Below are 17,383 nucleotides of genomic sequence, written 5' to 3'. Positions count from 1 at the left end.
TCATGAAGCAGGTTTTAGTACTATTCAACCAACTCGAATACTTTACTGTAACCTTTATCTTTTGCAGAGCCCCACCTATGTTTGACTCTTGTACTTTTTCTAGCTTACATTGTGTGGAGAGAGCCTGGGATGATGACACCATAGAAATAATATATAATATTGCTTTGTTTGTACCATTGAGCTGGTCCATTTCTTGCTAAGACCCTTACTCCTGTCATGAATGCCACTTGTGTGGGCCCCGGTACCCATATGGAGTCCCACTGAAAGTCACGGAGATTTCCCTGCATAGCTCTCATTGCAGGATCCAAGTCTGATTTTATGTTGCGCTGGGCTAGGGTAAAATGAACACTCTGTAATCAGGAGGGCAGGAGGCGAAGGTGGAAGTCCTGTTGAGATTAACAGCAAGAAAAGTCCTACTCTGAAAAGGAAAGAGGATAGGAAATAGAAATGGCTGGTAGCGGTCACTCTGCTGCAGACATTGTCCAAGACCTTAATTACTGGCATAGACAACCATGGCAATAGGAGGAGAGAGGTGGATCTTGTCTGTGCTTTCCATCTGCTGCCTGCAGAGACAGGAAAGTTCCAAGCCAGGTGTTGCTGCTAACAACAGAACAATGCTCAACAAGTTAAGTTTAATTAAAGGGCTAATTATTCCCCCTCTGGAATGGACCTATCACTGTACTTGTATTCACATTCTGAATCTCTTTCTCTGCTGTGTATGCTTTATACACTTATCTCCTATTGTTGCTGTAATATCTTATTTTTTCTTTAGTGACAGCTGAGTTTTTGATTCTCATGAAAAGTGAGAGCTCAGAGAATTGGCTAGAGCCAAGTCTAGGAGGAGGATTTGCACTATTATGGCATTTTCCGACACAGAATCTTATAGCACTTTATTTTAGCTTTCCAGCCCCCTGTGGACAAGGTGTTTCCACTTTATAGACATGGCAGTAACTGAGATTTAGAGAGATTTTGCCAGGGTTCACATAATAAGTCAGTGGTGGAGCTGGGGTTAAACTCAGGCATTATCACTCCAAGCCCCCGATCTAACCATTAGATCACTAAACAAAACTCTTTTCTGAGCTACAGCAGTGCAAATCCAGAGGAACTTCACATGCCATTGACTTCTATGGTGCTGCTGGATTTGCTCCAGCATAAATGACAGAATGTGGCCCGCTACCTCCTTGACACTGGCCTTTCCCATACACAGCTCTGTCAATGCAACTTTATGCTGCATTTCTGTTAGTTTCCTAAGAACTGATGTAACCTGTGTTTACTCAGTGTGGCTCGCTGGAGCTTGGAATCTTGTACTGGTTTTGCACTAAGAGACTTGTGTCATTCAGCTCCGACAGTAGAGACTCATGCTTTTGGATCCAGATGTCCTGGGTTGATCCCTGCTGCCAATAAGTTACCCATGGGCGTTGTGTTATGAAAGCATTCTTTCATATCAAAGATGCACTATGCAAAACTAAGCACAGAGAACCACACAAAGGATTTCAGTCATGTCCCATGCACTGTCTTGAAGCCTGCATAAACCATATAGGATTATTTCACCATGGGAACAATCGGACTCCAAGAACTTGTAGAAGACCCTCATGCATAAACGGGACTAAATCATACTCCTTAAGTGTCACTAAAGAAAATAAAAAAGCACTAAGCCCCAGTTTAAATGCACTACCTCAACTGTAAGGCCCGGAATATAAACCAGTTGCAATGGGACGCAGACTTGTCACTGTTATCTGGTGGGATGCTCAATTGCTTTACTCTAAATTTCAAAACGCTTTGGGTCCATTTTCTTTCCAATAAGGTGTAACACCTGTAACACACAGTACTGTTTTCCCAGGTCACTATTTCAGGATAATATGTTTCTGTGTCAACTGACTTGTTTACAATTAATGCCATTGGTGTCAGAAGTACTAGCTTTTTTGAGCAAAACTTTCATGGCCTTTAAGAGTGGTCTAAAGGTTGTGTTATTTGTACTATAGTAGCACTGAGAGGCTCCAAACAAGATAAAGGACTCGGGATGTTTCATGATGTATATACATATAGTAAAGGAGACCTGGCCTTGAAGAGCTCACAATGTAAGTAGACCAAGCATAAGAGGAAAAAGGCATATCCCCATTGAACAGGTGGAGAACTGAGACACAAATAAACAATTTGCCCAGTGTCATAGTGGAAGTCAGTGGCAGGTCTGGGAATTGATCCCAGGTCTCCTAAGTCAGTCTACTGCTTTAACTACATGCCCAATCTTTCTCTTCCTGTGCACGAATACTGTACATTCTATATTTCCTATTAGAATTTTTCTCATCCCTAATCTGCTTTTTCTAGTCTCTCTTAACTGGAACGTGAGCCCACAAAGCTGAGCTTCTGAACTGTTGAAGGCACAATGCTTGAAGGGGTTTGAATTAGACAAAATGAATGAACCCACCAGTAGTTGTGAATATGGTATCTATTGTAAGTAGACTGAGGGCAAAGTGCTTTGAGATCCTTTGGTGAAAGGTGCTGTAGAAAGGCTTAGTGGTACTGTGGTAGTCTACGAATTAAGAAAAATTACTCTTGGCGCAAATGCTATAGCCTTGCTGGTTTTGATTTAAACAGGGAGCACACTATCTTGCGGGTGAAGTTTGTCTTTTGGAACTCAGGGTACTAGTTTGTGACTGCAAGCCAGGTACGTGGATAACTAAATGACATTGAGAGTGGTCCTGGTACATAAGTTTCGGCCAAGAGCATGTTTTACAGTTGTGTTATGAACCCAAAGAAATCATGTAACCTATGTTTCCAATCAAAACTGCCTGCCACAACTCAAATTACCCCATACTGCAGGCGTTACAGATCAGGAATGACTAGGTGAAATTATCTGGGGAATAATTTCTAATAGCTAATCCACTTGATAGAACTGTAAACTGCTCACAAACAGAAAAAGGTGAATTTGGTGAATAAATGGTTCACACTAGGAATTATTCACCTAGGTCTAACAGTGGTTTTGACAACCCAAGAGCTTGTTTACTTAATTTGAATATTTGACGTCTACACTTTTTGGAAATGGTATATTTTCCTCTTAATTATGTAGAAGGGACACTTCCTTTTAGCACTCTGATGGGCTTGTCTATAAATAGCTACGCATGTACCAGAACTTAACACTGAAGCCTTCAGCAAAGTCAGCATTGCTAGGACTTTCGGAGCCTGAGTTAGAAACCACGTGGAGTTTAATCATTAATCACCAGTCCTTTAATTAACAGCTCTGAGCTTTGAACAAAAGGTGCTTACTGCAAGGCTGCTGAGGGGCCCTGAACTCTTCAGTGTGTTTTCATTCTGAGGACCCAGTGGCCTTCAGAAACGAGGCTGATGGAACAAGCTACTCCTCCTGTCAAGGGTCACCCTTTGAAGAACTAACAGATGTTCATGGCTTCATCTTCCTGCTCTCACTTGCCCTGTTGGCTCACTGCAGTTTTGAGCTGACTCAACCCAGATAGGTTGCCAGGTCTCTGAAGCAGGCAACCTGCAACAGCAGTGTCATGTTCAGAAGAGGTCTGGTTTGCTGCCAAATGGAATCCAACTTGTCTGATGTCTTATTGCCTCCATCATGCCGGGTGAGTTTGAATGGAGGAAGGGAGAAAGTTGCTGCAGGCAAATTGTGCACTGGGAGGCTCAAAATGGAGCACCAGAGAGAGGAAGAAAACACTGCTATATGACTTGGCCAATATTTTTCTGCATTCCCTGTGCTCAGATTGAAGATTTTTTTTTTTTAAATATAGGCTTGTCCCTATATATATAGTCTGGTTTTCCTCTGAGCCTGCAGTATAATCTGAGGGCCTGATTCTCAGCTGATGTAGATTGGCATAACTGTATTGGAGTTAATGGTGCCACAGTAGTTTATGCCAGCTGAGGCTCTAGCCATATCCTGGTGTTTTTGATATCATACTCTGTTAGTCTGAATACAATGCTAATTTAGGATAATGACTTCACAGTGTGTTAAAATCAGCCTAGGGGATGGGTGATGAAGGAATGCAACTGGGTTCAAACAACCAATTTTGGTAATTAGCAGGCTGGGTGAGAAATGAATTTTTTTTTAAAAAAGAGGAGACTAAATGGACTGTTTAGGTGTGATACACTTGGAGGTTTTCCCTTAGCATCAGGATCCCTCATGAGAAGCAAAACATTTGAGACTGAAGCTGGACTAATAGCTGCTTCGGCAACACATTCATGGCGCAACAGAGAGCGGGCAAGCTTGTGTTGCATCCTGGGCTGCTGCCTGTGCACTGCTGTCCTCTCTTGGAGAGACTGACATTTGCTATAGTGTGTGTTTGAACTGGCTGTTGCACAATACCAAAAAAAGATATAATCCTTCTCATCTTACTACCAGTCAAGGCAAATGAGATTGCACCCTTGGTGACAGAGGCCTAGGGAATAGTCTCCTTCCCAGGCCTTGTTTGTCTTTATAGAAGACATCTAGTGTTGGATTGTTCCAAGTGGTGTGTGTGTCTGCAGAATTAGGTTAGGGTGAGATTAAGAAATCCGCACAGTGGTGTGCAAACTGGCTTCTCTTCTTTAACTTCCTCCAATCATTGAAGACTGGGAGAGTACAAGTGTTCTGCACACCATGGGATCGGAGCAATGTACACAACATAATTGCAGTGTACTTAGTTCATGCAGTAGGGAACAAACTAATGTAAAATAATGAGGGGCCTGAAGCAAAACCCTAGATCCACATCCCGATAGATCTAAACTTAATGGAGTGTGTGGGAGGGGCAGGTGTTTCAGAATCCAGACCCAAATCCTGATTTCACACCATGCTTCTCTCTCTCTCTCTGATGGGATGAACCAAATCTCTAGATCCAAATTGCCTGCATATTTTGGGGATTGAACGGCTTTCAAGATCTGGTTCCAAAGTTTATGGCTCAAGACTATATTTCCTAAAACATGCTGTCTTTTTATATGGACAATAACTAGCTGGGTGGAAGGAGGCAGATGAGACTTTTGTGAGAAAATGAATGGTATCTTTAAAGGGAAGGGCTGATATCACACAGCTGTTGAACCCCCGCAGTAGCCTTGACTTCTGAACAATAGGAGTTGTTATGCTAGGGTAGAACATTGACCATTTACTGATCCAATATCCTGTCTCCTGCAATAGACTCATTCCTAATGCTTCAATGATTGGCAAAACACCCAATACAATTGTATAAAGCTGCATCCTTCTCTCTCCTAGCATAATAGTAGTTTTCCCCTTTGCAGTCCATTCTTCAGCACTAGCTGGAAATTGCAAGAGGGACTATGCTCTAGACTGTGGGGTGTGGTAGCCCATACTGGTTGGTGCTATTGGGCACTGAAATGGGCGAGAAGGCATAGAATCCTGAATAAGGCCAGGTAGGTGCACATATAGATCTCAAAGATGAATTATGTTGTTTGTGGTAGCACTGCTGAACAGCGCACACTGGTTTTCTGTGCCAAGAGGGATTTTACAGGGACACTGCTAAATGGAGGCAGTAAATTTAACTTTAAAGGGTGGCGAAGTAAAGCTTTTGGCTAAAAGTTGAAATCCTTTTACTCATTACCGAGCCCTTTTAACTTCACTTGGTACAGGACAGTATTTTTGTACCTCTAAGGCCACTGGAAGCTGGCGGTCCTAGACGTGTTATTTGTTGCTTGGCTCCATGTGGTGGTGATGTACAAAGATAGTGGGGTCTAGCAGGCCAGGAGCTGAACATTGCAGCGCATCTTTCAATGTGAGTGAGGGGAGTCAGGGTTATTTGTCCCGGGGTGGGATGCTGGTCTGCAGGTTGGTCACCAGAACCATGGAAACTTAGGCTCGTTGAAGTCAATTTCCAATTTGAGAATGGGCCCAGGCTGCAATATCCAGAGTAACACTTTTGAAGCACCAAAGTGATTTAGGCTAACTCCCCTTTTTAGTAGAAGTGCAGACACTTAGGAGATGGAAACCTACATTGTGCTGTCTTCACTGCTTATGTTGCCTGTGCTTGCTGGATTCAAGCTAAATCAGGTGGGCTAGCCTGTGCACAGAGTTTGCTGTGTAGACATATCTCTGTTCTTCATTTACCTCTGCTCTGGATGCCAACACTTCAATCCAGCTTAGTAACAAACAAAAAGGGTCTGCCTGTCTAGGCCCCAGAGGAGAATATTTATCCTCCTCACAGAACCATGTGATTTGGCAACAATAGCAGTCTCTACCCGGCAGAAGTAAATGGCTGGAATAACAGAACAGGGGGTTTTGCGGGTCAGGAGTCAGGTGAGTGAAGAACTAGGACTGGAATATCAGTGGGTGTTGCAGGTCAGGGATGGAATAGTAGAGGATGCTGCAGATCAGTAATGAGGTGCATTGGATTGGTAAAACTGGTGGAAAAGTAGAAAATACTTGATTTTGGTTAAAACCAGGAGTAGTGCAGGTTATTAACTCTTTGCATTCAAAAGCACCTAATTCACCAACACCAGCACCAAAATTAAAATTATGATGGGGGAAAGCCCTTTGTTCACAATCATCCTGCAGAAGAAGCTGAACGTTTCCCATGCTCAAGGGTATAGAAGGCTAATAGAAGTTGATATTCCTATGTAAATTTAAAGGGAGAGAAGAACAAAAAATCCTCCAGATATTTCTTCCTTGCTTGCTTTTTCCATCTTATTTCTTTTCCCTCCCATGTCAACACCAAACAAGACAGGACTAAAATTAATGGGGAAAGCAGCAATTAGCAAATTAGGTTAGCGGCGTGTTGCAGTGTGCCATGGCTGCCAGGTGTGAGGGGCTCTGGCAGTATATTTATTAGCGGCTGTCAGAAAAGTGACACTTTGATGAATGAAGCTGGGTAATCAGCACCCTCCGACAGCGAGCACTGTGAGGCCTCAACATGCTCAACTACAAAATCAAACCTTTTTTCAACCCCCTGTACAAAAAATAAAATAAAATAACAAAAAAACCTCTACAAGAAAAACATCTCCCTCCCCCCCTCCCCCATCAGGAATTGGTGATAACCGGGGGTGGGGAGGATGAGAGGAGAATGAGGGGACAGTCAATTCGCTGTGGAAATGTGGGCAGGTTCTGGAGTTGTCCTGTCCTTGGGAGATGGGACACAGGTTAAAAATTCATAATTGTAGATGGTTTCAAAATAGATGGACCCAGATCTTTGACTTGTGTAAATCACCATAACTCCATTGAAGGGAATGTTTCCTTTGACTGGTGGGCTGCAACCACATGACATACCAAACCATGAATGCATGACATCTGAGAGCCAACATTAAATGCTTGATCCCAAAGAAGAGGTAATAAATGGGATGTGAGTGAGAGTGTCTCACTCGGTTTTTGCCAGTGGTGGGGTCGTACCATGATTTTATTTTTCTCTGTAATGTTGACTTTGAATGATTCCCTCCTATTAAACATTTGATTTATTTCCAACTGGAATGAATTAGTGGTTATTTAGGAACATCTCTATGCTGCATGTCATGGGCCTTCAGAACTTTGAACTGAATGCAGGGATGGAAATCTAATTCTCTAGTTTAAATTAATATGTAAATATACAGTAGTCTAAAACTACCATTTAATGTTGGTTTAAGGAAGCTTTTTTTTTTTTTTTTTTAAAATGCTGCTGGTAATGTAGTTCATAAGGAGACAAATTCAACTTAGCTGCCGTAAATGTTCTTGGAGGGTTATGTATGAATGACACCTGTAGTATCCAGATAACAGAGCACTCAGCCTAAAACAAAACATTGTGAGAGAGCATGTGTGGCATTTTTCCAAGCTTTCTGATTTAAGTTCTATATTGGAGATTAGCATCTTGCCCCAAGTAGCTAACAATACTTAATGGTTCTGAACAGAGATGAATGAAATTTCCAATTTCATTGGAAAAACTAAGTCAATTTTAACAACAGAGTTGCTTAAAATTTTTCAAAATATAAACTGGGCACAATTTTTATTTACTTTTGACAGATTTTCACCCATTTTCCTGGTTTGAAGTGAAGCTTCCTGATCGAGCTGGAGTTACTGGACAAAGTCTGCAGCAGCTCCACTGTTAAGGCACTAGAAGCAAAACTGAAATTGCTCTTTTACCCATTAATAACTTAAATTACTGAGCCAGAATAAGAGATTAATAAGACTGAATTTTTAAAGACCAATAATAACTGACTTTATCAGAGGAAATGTCTTGTAATACACTCCCTCACGGAAATGTCATTCTATTTTATTTAAGCTACATAATCCATTTCTACAAACTCCAAACTTCATAAGCATAGATTCTTCAACATAAACCACTTCTCAATTTTAAGAATTAAACATATAGTTTCCCACTTCACTCAGTCTAACTCAGGGAACACCCACACTTCGAGCTGCAGCTGTAATTTCTGGTTTGAGTTAGACATACCCACCCTATGTCTGATATACCCAGAATATTAAAAATAGAAGTGTGCAATGGCTGGTTGTGATGGGAAGAGCTGCTGTGGTTACACCTCCAGTTTTTAGTGCACGTGCTCAATCGGAGCTAGCATGGCCATGTCTACTTGAGCTGGAAATCACACCTCAGCTCAAGGCATAGACCTAACCTTTGTTGATCTCTACCAAGAAAAGCCAATGGACTACCAAGTCCATTGCTAATTCTATTTAGTCAATGCTGCCAGCCTGCTCCTCTGACTCCGCAGGTGCCCTACTGCTGCTTACTTGGGGATAGCAGGGGTGACCCGACCCCTGGCCCATATGCCGCCTCAGCCTTGCTACTGAATTGAGGGAGAGTGGGGTTGGGGGGTATGTCTTTAGCTGGTTGGCTATAGAAACAGGTATCAGCCAGCCACAGTGATTCCAACCTTTTTGAGAGAAAGCCCCACCAGTTAGCACTAGATAAACACGTGCCTCCCCAGCCGCCCCCCCCATATGCCATAAACACATATAACCCCTATAAACACACATGATATGTAATTTAGTGTTGTTGCTAATAATAATAAATTACTCTTACCTGAATAAGAAGCTAAACCTTTCGTGGCGCAGCCACCGCCACACGCCCTGTGTGGCCCTGCCTCTTCCCCTCCCTCATGGAGTGAGGGTAATGAAGGTGGGCTTTGGCGGGATGTCCGGGGCTGCTCTTCTCCAGCTGGGCACCTGGCCAGTGCAGGGCTGGGGGAGGCTGCTCCTCCACTGTGTCGGAGTGGAGCTCGGGGCTGCTGCTCCCTTGGGGGGCTGCTCCTTCGCTCTGGCCAGCAGAGAGCTCGGGGGGGGGAGTCCTAAATGACCTCAATATTACTGAAGCCTTATGGACCCACTGGAATCTTTGGTGCTCCTCCATGGGGGTCCTGTCCCCTAGGTTGGGAACGGTTGAGCTAATCTGAGTTTATTGTTTGTTCCCTCGCCCTCTGGCACTGAGCTTGCCATCAAGGAGTCCTGTCCTGCCTGTCTCCCTAAGGATGCACATGTCCAATTCCTCTGTAAAAAGGGCAACTTTTCTCTTTTCAGAACTTCATGAAAGAGTTATTTTTAATCTACCTCGGGTGTTAATATGGCCCATGTCTGGGCACTGGACAGTCCTTTCTGTATTTATCCTCTTCACACTCCGGTGAGGCAGGGAAGTGCTGTTATCCTCAATTCACAGACAGACAACTGAGGCACAGGGGGCTACATGACTTGCCCAAAAATCACAGAGGAAGTCCCTGGCAGACTTGTGAACCCAGATATCCCAAATCCTAGAACGTCCCTGTCAGGGCCCTGGACCCTTCAGATCCATCATTCAGTTCTGGCCATTTTCTGCCTGTATCAAGGTTAGTGCTTTTTTTTAGGGTATTACTCTTCTGCCTTGATTGTGGGAGTCATTCTCTGCTCCCTTGTTGCCATTGGCTACGCAGTGCTGTAGTTTTCCAGATTCATGGTGTGAAATGAATGGGAAGGCCACCCCATCTGGTTACCAAACAGCAAATTGCGTTTTTAAATAGCTTCAGTCTATATCAGGAAATGTGATGAGAAAAGGGGTGGGAACACTCATGGAAGGTGGTAGCTGGAGACCTTCTCTCCCCTCCCTCCCCCAATTTAAGCCAAAAGCAAACACTACTCCAAAGCAGCAATGACCCCTTTCATAAAGAGGCAGCACACCACAAACTAGGAGCGCTGGAGGACAGGCTGTGGCCTCAGCACAGTCCCACCCCTTTGAGGGTGCGCAGTGCTAGCCATTCTCTTCCACACTCAGGGTTTGTTTTAGTCTGTGACTCCTATGTGAGTGCATGGGGGAGGGGGTGAAGGAGGTGGGGAAGGAGTATTCTGCCTTCTGGTCTGATTCTTTGTTACATGAATGCCTCCTTAAGCTGCTCCGCATTATGAAGTGGCCTTAAAGGGGGCGGAAAGAGCTCCTGACCCTGTCCAGAGTTCTCCTTAGCTGCTCCCAGCCCTGATGTAGGAACATGTTGGGATGGGTAAGGGCTGTGGCTGGAGTGTACCGGGCTGTGGCTGTTATCCGCTTCCTGCGGTTTTAAGCCTGCTTTAACTTGCCCTGGGTGTCAGGATTGGCCCCTGAATGAGTTGGCATATGGGGAGCATTTGCTACCCCGTACATTCCTGTTTCCAGCACAGGAACAGATTAACTGAGAATCAGGGTCTGATGTTACCTAACCTAAAGTGTGGTGCAGCAGGCTGCTCCCCCAGTGTGTTTAGGTGTTCTGGGAAGCCGCTGTCCCTAAAGATCAATCCCTTGGGGGCTCCCCTTGGAGCTGGTTGTCTTAGCATTGCCCTTTGTTGAGCTGATGTCTCCATTAAGCCCTATACAGTGTTAACATTTTGCACATCTGTAAAATAAAAACTAGAATTAAAATGTCAAGACCCAGATGCTCCTGTGTTTCACTTGTTTAGATTGCTGCATCCATTGCCTAAGTATTTTTGGCTTGATTCTGTTCTTTGCTACTCCAGCTTTACACCAACTTACGTTCACTGACTTCAGTGCAGCTACTTGGGGGCAAAGCTGCTTTAACAGAGTGGAGATCTAGGCCTTTATTTTGAAAGAGCATCTTGGCTCCCCTTCAGAAATGGCATCAAGAGGTTTTTTTTAGACCGTTGTCAACAGTACTGACAAGGTGATCTTCGGTGTAATTCTTTGTCAGGGACGAATCTGCACTATGTCCCATCATTTTTCCCTCTGTTTAAATCAACGGCTAAAGACAAGCAATTTTAAGACTGTTTTGAAAATCCAGTTGCTTCTGTGATATTTCAGTGTAAATGTTTTATGCTAATTCTTTGGGAGGTGCCCATTGGCTGGGCAGAGAATGCTGAAAGGGTGTAGGTGTTCTCTGCTTGGTACACGAAGCTTTAGTTGGCCAGCTGCTGTTAGTGTTAATGGGCTAAAGCCCCATGCATCAAGCTAAGAATATACTCCTGGTAATTGTGTACCTGCTGTCCCTTGTTCTTTGTGGGAATGACGCATCTTGAGAGGTCCTTGCAATGACTCAACACATCAAGATAAAGAAATAAGGGGATAAAGTTAGACCCTGGTTCAATGAAGTTGAGTTGATGCCAGCATTAGTACATGAAGAAATCAGCGTATAGTCATAACAACCTATATTCTCTTGGCTGTGGCCTAGTCCATTCCTGAATGGTGCCATCTTCTGAGCAGCACATCACCACTGTCTCAGATTGATGATGTATGATGCCCACACATCCTTATAGCGGGAGTGAACTGTGATGATGTATTGGCGTAATACATCACGGACAGAGTTCATCCAGGTGATTTATTAGCGCCCTGAGAATGTATTACTCAAACGGTGGTATTGTTCAGGGTTAAAACCAAGCCAAGGAGCAGATTCAATTTAATTACAGCACAAATGATAGTGCGGCGCCAGGAGGCACTTTGGCACCAAAATGCTGGCACCCTGTGGAAATATGAGTCGTGGTTCCTTGTGCCATTGAGTTGCATCACAATGTACCATGAGAAGTGCCATAATTTAAAAAGTAATGTTTTGGAGAGAAAACATAGGAGGACAACTTAGAGAACTGTGGATAAAGCAGAAGCCCAGTGTGCACAAAAGCACTTTAGCAGACAGTCCAGAGGGCTACGGTATGAGCGGGTAGTTTCTAGCTATCCACAAATTCTGTGCACATGTGGGCACTAGCTCAGCATCATGGGGGAGGTGTGTGTGTGGGGATGGGTATTGTGTTCTTTCTAGGTCAGTAAAGCTAAGAACTGCTTTGCTTAATGATGAAACACTTAAGAATGAAATATCCCATTTGACATAATTACTCTGTTTGCCCACCAGTACTAGAGATGGGTCTGGGAACAAACCTGATATATACACACGGTCTCTCCCTCTTCCCCCCTCCCCAGTCCCTGAAATATTCAGATCATGATTTCACAGTGTGGTCCCATCACTAGAATATAATGCTTTTTCACATTGCCCCTTTCAGGGTCTGCACAAATGGTAAAATTCTTATCAAAGCCCAAGGTAAATCTCCCATTGACGTCAATAAGGCCAGTATTTCACCCAAGTTTTTTGATAACACAGAGTTGTGATCAAGCAATCTCTCTGGCTTCCTCCCATGGAGAATTGGTTAACAAACAGGAAAAATTTCCATAATTAAAAAAATCCTATCACTTCATCAAAGTGAAATTTCGTTATGATCAATTTTCAGCTTCATAAGCGATCCAAAAACAGAAAAAGAAGTTCACAAAAATGTTGGTGAATATATTTTCCTGTTAGAAGTTTTTTCTAAAATCAGCAAAACAAAATGTCAATGATGCTTTAACCAGCTCTACTTGAATGTAAGGTTTTGGTAAGATTGTCTCTATGCCCAGTAACTTTCTGATGTCTATTTTTAAGATAAATAAGGAAAACAATTTGCATTTATATGCTCTCTCTGGACAGCCAGATCATACATCAAGCCAAGCAAGGTCTTTATTTTCCATAGCATTCTTTGGCTGTAATGGTAAGGTTCTCTAAGAAAGTCTACGTACAGATTTTACTTTGCCTGTGAAACACATCAATCATGATACTGCATCCAATTTAGCATGCTTCTTGGAAGACTTGTGCCTTATGTTATCCTGACTTTCAGTGAAGAGCAGTCTTTTGGACCCACTAGGAATAATCCTGATCCCACTGAAGTCCAATGGGAGTTTTGCTATTGACTTCAGGGGGGCCAGATTTCACCTAATATCCTTACCAAAGACTTTTGATCAGTGGTTAGTTGGGAGTAGTTGATACTATTTTATAAAAAGAGACATGTTTATATTGATTCAGAGCCAACAAGGTGGCAATAATAATTTGCTGTTATACAGTGCTTTCTAGCTATAGATTTAAGAGTTTTACAAAATAAATATATTGTCAAACAGATGGGAAGATTGGGGCACAAAGATGTCAAGTGACTTGGCCAATATCACACACAGCAAGCTGGAGCCAGGGCAAGGAGCAGAATCCACGTCTTCTGACTCCCGTATAGCTATCCAATGCATCTGCACGGTCTTATTACTCTCTCCCTACTTCTCTCCCATTTATTTTCCTTTGGGCATGTCTACATGTTCACTTACTGCGCAGCAAGCTGGGGTGTCAACCTACGACTCTCCAACATTCCATCCACTGAGTGTCTGTGGACCCTACCACTGTGCACTAAAAGTTCCATAGTGTACGCTGGCTGATTCACACTGCAGTGCCTCCAGGTGCACTAAGACAATCCCAGAGTGCATCACCGGGGTCCAAACAGACAGTTGGCTGTTCAGTAAGTGTATCTGTAAACATAACTGCTATGGTGCAAATGTGGGAGGGTTTAGGTTGCTATAGATGAGTACAGGGTAAATCACAAGTCTGCTTGCACATCAGGATTCTGCTTTTATGACCCTGAGCATCCCACCTCTCACTTCCCCCACACTGGCAGCACACAGGTTGGCACATGTGCTGTGCTGTCTTTGGCCGCTGCACTCATTTAAGTCTGTGCTGTGACTTAAAACATGCAGGGGGGAAGTAGCACTGTACAGAGAAGCAGTGACTTAGCCTGCCTTTTGCAGCTCATGGGTGTGATGTCTTTTGGAGGGGAATGTGCTGCAGAGTTCAGTGTGTTCCCTGCCGGCTTGTCCTAGCACACACCACAGCAAGTATATTAATGGCTGTGCAACGGTGGAAGTGGGTTTTCCCTTATGCCCTCTTCTGTGACTTAGTCCTTTGCCACACTGCTCATCAGAGGAGCATATGGCGCTCAGCGATCAGTCGGCTCTTGTGATAGCTGTTGTAATTGATTCTATAAATAGGGTTTCCTCTTGCCCAAGTCTTTGCCAACTCAGCTGTTTTTATTTTTAACAGGAAGCCAGGTTGACGCTTAGCAGAAATATTTTTTTTTTAAAAAAAATTCTTTATTAAACATAAAAAGATGCTGCATCTGTCTAAAAGGGGAAGGTGCCCCTTAGATATTTTTAAAGCGTCCAGAAATAGTCTCAAGTCACAGACAAAGCACATGTAGTCAGAAGAGCTGTAGGAAGCCTGGTACTATGGAAAAGATTATGCCAGCTAGTGCCACTGGCTGGCTTCTGCTGGGAGGGAGACCAGGAGAATGTGTGGCACATATAAGGGGAACAAATTGGGGATTGTTCTATTTAATGCTACTGGGTAAAGCAGTAATTAGCAAAAGCAGTACTTACTTGAGAACACTAGTGGGACATTATGGATGGAGTCAGGAGTTGGAGAGCAAGAATTACAAGACAATAAAAGATTTGCCAATGTTTCCATTAAAAAAATCCTGTGTAGTGCTACTGAATGTTACCATGCTTCAATGAATGAAAATACACTTGTGGACTTCTCACTCAACTTCACACACAAATGTTTGCCATTTCATTTCAGATGACTTTTCACCTCCTCAGATTTCATTTTTTTTCAGTGAGATTTGACAAAACCAATCAAAACAAAATCTTGTTGCTTCATCTTTGATTCCACTCTTTTCTTGGAATGAGTTCCCATCATTCAAAATTTGCACTTTTACCAGAAAACAGATCCATTTGCAAACTAAATATATTGAAAAATGGTGAATTTTTCAGGAAATGGGGCCAGTATTCAAGCTCATGCTGAAATCTACCCAAAAAAACAAACAAACAAACAAAAACCCAGAACAAAACAAACAAACAAACAAAAACCCTTGTCAGTAACTCCTAAAGGTGCTTCTGTAGTCCAGATAATAAAAACACAGGAGATCCGACTCAAACTACCTCAAATGTTGGTGCTTCAGATAACATTGAATGTGAATCTTACCTGCTTTTTGATGGTTCCCCCTCTGCTCATTTCAGGAAACATGGTCTAATGAATACCAGGATAAGTGATGGAGTAACAAAGGTTTAACCAGAAAGTTATTTATAAGGTAAGGTTAATGCTTCCTGAGTATATTACACATCACCCTCCTTCCAGCTGGGCAGAAAAGTAGAACGTGCATTTTTGTCATGAACAAAGGACTTAGTTCTTGACCACTAGTGAAGGCGGTGCAGTGTCTCTCTTGGTTCCTCTGCAGTCATTAGGTTGTGTATAAATGAACCCTGAAAAAAAACAGATGAGAGTAAGATGGAGTAAATTCTGGCTTGATTGCATTTTTTACTAAGGTGGAGAAGCGGGTATAGTTTGGCAGGAGCATGTAAAACTCCAAAGCCCCGAAGGCCCTGGGATTGTTTTTTCAGCTGATGTTAGGAAGGGACTGGCTGTACTCAATGGACACCACAAGGTACTTTGGTTTATGGATGAAGCCATGCAGATGGGGATCAAAGGTTGTGAACAGCTGCTATGGCACACAGTGGGGGCTGAGAGAGGTCGGGCAGTGGAGATTAATTTCTTGGCTGGTTAGAGCCAAGGTTTAATAGCAGACTTGGAAAGTATAGTGATTGAGGTTGATGGCTAACAGAGCCTACACTTCAGGTCAAGTAAAAGGAAGGAGCTAAGGGTTTTTGTGTGTTGGTTGCAAGAGAGAGTCTAATGGCTTAACAATATGCAGACTCAACAAGACATATTGTGAGCTACTTGCTGCTGAGCTGGGGTAGGGGTAGAGACTTGAAGAAGCACACCTCCTGTACTGCTGCATAACTTTGAACAAATGATACATTTCCAGGGCTCGACCGATGCACAAAGTGAAGAAAAGAAGTAACCATTCAGAGGAGGCACTGTTAATTTTCATGTGGACTAGAAGAAACCGAAAATTCAGTGGCTGCTGAATGGAAAATGACACATTTGGAGTGGGTGGGTGTTTGGTTGGGGGTGGGCGACAATTTTTTGTGTGGTTTTAAAAATGGGTTACTAAACAACGCTATAAAATGTATATTGTCCTGGAAGCAGGGCTGGAGGATCCAGTTTGGCTGAAACAAGAACTGACTGAAAGATTAAACTGAGCCTTTTTAATCCTTGCTTTTCATTTCCATGCCCTTCTGTGCTTCAAAGCTCCAGGCATTCAAACCTTTGGAATTAGAACTGCGACACCCTAATAATGCAGATTTAGTTTGTGTGATCTAGTTATGACTTTAGCTGCAGCTTGATAATTTTTCTAGAAATTTCATTGTTTTCTAGAAAATGTTTTAAATCTGGGTACTTACACTTTCTTCTGATTGAGAGATTCCATCTTGTTACAAGTATATTTTGAATGTAAACTACTCTGTAAGCAAATATTTTATAAGCAATATCTAATCCTCCCATCTGCATAATAGAGTAGGCAGGTAAATAAGTATTTTACTTTACCAATTGGAAATTGAAGCAGAGAGGCTGTGACTTGCTGAAGACTAGAGGGAAGTGGTGGAAAAGCCAGGATTGGATCACCATAGTTCCTGATTGCTAGTCAAAATACTAGGCACACCTCTTTATTAAGTGTTGTGCAAAGATGCTATATACTGTTCTAGGTGGTCATGTTTTTTCACAGAAATCAGAGCAGATACTCCCCCACTGGAATCTGCAACCTTCTTGAAGTGGAGCTGTTCATCTGACAGTCAGTGTGGTGGAGTTTGTAACCAGGGGCATCATTCTGGTTTTGGAGAAGCTTCTGGAGATCGGAAAGTTTACTGGAACTCTCCACACCTGCAAAATATCATCTGAATGTTTTGTGTAGGGGTTAAACCACTGAAGTGGGACTTGGTTGGTCTGAGCTTAATTAATGGTTATACTGTAGATTTACCTGTGTGGCATTGGGCAAGTCATTCAGTCTCTGTATGCCTGAGTTCTTCATTGCAGGATGGAGATAATACTTCATCTCCTACCCTTTGCTTGTATTACCTATTTAGATTGATAGCTCTTCAGAGAAGGGACTTGCTATGTATATGGTACTGCACCTAGTTCAGCGGATCCTATAGGTGTTACAATAATATGAACACTTTAAAAAAAACCCTGGACAGTTCTCAAGAACAGGATCTCTTTCTACATTTGCTTTTCTGTTCCTAGTCCCAGTAAGGGCTCATAAGTACTGATCCCCAGTAAAAGCAGG

At 42.9% G+C, this 17,383-nt stretch overlaps 1 long non-coding RNA gene across 5 annotated transcripts in view; it reads left to right on the top strand.

Moving 5' to 3' along the window:
* The window catches only part of LOC137157387 (uncharacterized), a 62,296-nt gene extending 45,983 nt beyond the window's left edge, over positions 1–16,313 (top strand). For all 5 annotated transcript variants that reach the window (XR_010921103.1, XR_010921104.1, XR_010921106.1 and 2 more), the window contains 2 exons: positions 15,222–15,292; positions 16,028–16,313. This is a non-coding gene — a long non-coding RNA (uncharacterized lncRNA). The remainder of the gene's footprint in view (positions 1–15,221; positions 15,293–16,027) is intronic.
* The last annotated feature ends 1,070 nt before the right edge of the window (positions 16,314–17,383 follow it).

The sequence above is a fragment of the Emydura macquarii genome, unplaced genomic scaffold (genome assembly GCF_026122565.2).
Source record: "Emydura macquarii macquarii isolate MOO-44397 ecotype Brisbane River unplaced genomic scaffold, CSIRO-AGI_Emac_v2 contig_1483, whole genome shotgun sequence".
In the NCBI taxonomy this organism is placed as follows: domain Eukaryota; kingdom Metazoa; phylum Chordata; order Testudines; family Chelidae; genus Emydura; species Emydura macquarii.
This window is presented reverse-complemented; position numbering and strand designations above follow the sequence as displayed.